The following is a 2,076-nucleotide window of genomic DNA, read 5'->3' as shown; positions in this document are numbered from 1 at the left end:
CCCCCCCCCCCGGCAAGGCGGCCCCCGGCCAGCAGAAGTGGCGGTGGAACTGTGTGCCGCTTGGGACGGAACGAGCCCGGCTGGAGCAGCAGGGGCTGAGCTGCATTTTCCCCCTGCCTGCGCCGGTGAGTCCTGAGTGGCACATGGCTCCGCCCCTGCTTCTGCTGGCCAGTGCCAACCCAGCCAGGCTCCTCCCATCCCCAGCAACACGTGGGAATCCAGCTTCAGCTGCATTGACCTATACAATGTGTCGATCTGTACACCACAAAATATGGTATATAATATAGGCTGACTGTGCATGCCCAGTTTGCCCACATGTCTAAAGTAGGTCATGGTCCTGTAGAGTACATAAGTTCACTATATACAATGTGGCCACTGTGGCTGGGGCCAACCTCAGTAACTATTGAGCATGGGAGTTGGGGATACAGCCTCTGAATTAGAATTCCCTGGACCTTAAATGCTGGAGGCTGCAAATAAGAGAGGAGCAGTGATGAAAAAAGCCCCTGGTCATGCCCAGTTAACTCTCCCTTTCAGCATCTGTTCTCTGCCACTGTGTGACAGGATGCTGGGTAAGATGGGCCTATGGTCTGACCAAGTAAATGGCAGTTCTTATGTAAAGAGACACAGGTGCCAGTGGTGCACAGCGTGGGGTAGTGGATTTTGGGGGGTTGTTGCCATTACCCAAATGAGGAGGAGGTGGTCTGGCAAAGGAAGGCCAAGTGCAGACCCAGTGGACACTTGAGGACACTGGGGAACACCTTTGTAATATAAAACACAGTTCTGTCAGGGTGTGGCAGGAAGGACAGTGAAGTGGTCACCCTGAGGAGCTGGAGTGGGGGGCAAAGCTGGCTTGGCTGTCAGGGGGGGCCACAGCTGCCCCTGGGGCCGGGCCTGTTGCAGGTCTGTTCATTTGTTTGGGTGTGTGTTGAGGTGTCAGGTTGCTGCATCAACTGTGCTTGGGGTCTGGTACTGCTCATCGTGCTTTGGTGGTCTTTGTTATTTGCTATTGTGCCGTCTTAATAGTCCTGCCTGCTGTCTGCCATTCAGCCATGGCAAGCACTGCAAATATAGAGCCAAAGTGCCAGCCAGCTGACACTTGACACAGTCAATCTTGACACAACACCCTAACCGGCTACAGGGGACCATGGCAACTAACATCTTGCTGCTCTAAAAGTTCTGAATATACATGTAAGCGATCCCAGGTAGAGGGCCATTAGGGTTGCTATATATCCGGGTTTTCCCAAACATTTCCTATTTTGAGGTCCTCTAATCTCCATCTGGATGGTTTAAAAAAATATGAACAAGTGTCTGGGACTTTGTTCTACTGGCATCAAAGTTTTTCCTGGCACTTCCTGGCTTGCCTTAGTAAGGAACTGCTTGGGGCATGCAGCCAGGCAGGGTGGTAGGAGCAGTCCTGGCAGCTGTTTGCAGGCAAGTCTATGGGGGGGCGAGGGTTGGAGGACCAGGGCTTGGGGCTCTGTCTGGGGGTGGGGTGCCTGCTGGTGCTGGAGGAATCTGTCTGGGCTCTGGGGATGCAGGAGTGGTGGGGTGGAGGTGTCCTCCCCTCCAGCGGGGGAAGGGGGCAGTGGGGAGCTGCGCGGCCAGGCCGGGCCTGCGGCACTGGGGCTGGTACCCTTGCCCACACAGGCAGAGTGGCCAGGAGACGCTGCAAGGCTTGTGGGGAGCAGGGGTCTGTGGCTTGGGAGTGAGGGGCACCAAAAGGGCTGGCTTGGGAATGAGGGGCACCAGGGAGGGTTGGGGACTGGCAGTGCCAGAGGACTGCATGTTGGGAGTGAGGGGCAGCAGGAGGGATGGGGGAAGGGTGATGTGGGCTGGGAGTGGGGGGCACTGGCTAGAGGTCTGCAGGTTAGGAGTGAGGGGCAGCAGCAGGGCTGGGCAGGGGTGGGGCTATGGCCTGGGAGTCAGGGGTAGGAGCAGGGCACTGGCAATCGTATATCTCTTTCCCCCCCACTACCAATAGGGTTACCACATTTCCATTTTCGAAAAAAAAAAGACACCTAAGGGCCATGCTCTCCACTACAGAGGAAGGCCAAAAGGTTCACCATTCCACAGTTT

Source organism: Alligator sinensis, unplaced genomic scaffold, assembly GCF_000455745.1.
Source record: "Alligator sinensis unplaced genomic scaffold, ASM45574v1 scaffold1851_1, whole genome shotgun sequence".
NCBI classification, from domain to species: domain Eukaryota; kingdom Metazoa; phylum Chordata; order Crocodylia; family Alligatoridae; genus Alligator; species Alligator sinensis.
The sequence above is the reverse complement of the archived record's forward strand: the minus strand, read 5'-3'. Positions refer to the sequence as shown.